This window comes from Sinocyclocheilus anshuiensis, unplaced genomic scaffold (genome assembly GCF_001515605.1).
Source record: "Sinocyclocheilus anshuiensis isolate Anshui unplaced genomic scaffold, SAMN03320099.WGS_v1.1 scaffold1141, whole genome shotgun sequence".
NCBI lineage: Eukaryota > Metazoa > Chordata > Actinopteri > Cypriniformes > Cyprinidae > Sinocyclocheilus > Sinocyclocheilus anshuiensis.
Window position 1 is genome coordinate 50,193 of NW_015554222.1, and position 335 is coordinate 50,527.

The 335-nt window shown below is 42.4% G+C and overlaps 1 long non-coding RNA gene across 1 annotated transcript in view; it reads right to left on the reverse strand.

Annotated features, from left to right (window-relative positions):
- Nucleotides 1-221: 221 nt before the first annotated feature.
- The window catches only part of LOC107671149 (uncharacterized), a 20,407-nt gene continuing 20,293 nt past the window's right edge, over nucleotides 222-335 (reverse strand). Inside the window, exon 3 of the long non-coding RNA XR_001632162.1 lies at nucleotides 222-292. This is a non-coding gene — a long non-coding RNA (uncharacterized LOC107671149). The remainder of the gene's footprint in view (nucleotides 293-335) is intronic.

A 335-nucleotide genomic window follows, 5' to 3' on the forward strand; every position in this document is an offset into this window, starting at 1 on the left:
ATGAGCTGATTACTGGACGAGCTTCAGTTAATTTGCTGTCTGACCTGTAAAGACCATGTTTAATCTTACTTACAATAAACACAGCCAGACAAAGAGAGAGATTAGCTCAAAAGAAAGAAGGCAGCATCAGAACCCTAACAGAACCTCATGTTTCGACCCAGCTTTGGGTCAAGTGTGGACTGGCCCAACCGTTGGGTTACATTTTTTACATTAGATTTTTGGCCCAGGGGTTGGGTTGGTCCGTATTTGACCCGGGGTTGGGTTGAGGCAACCCAGCATTTTTTAGAGTGTACTACTTGTTTCACTTCTGTTTCAGTTTTTATAACCATTTCTTA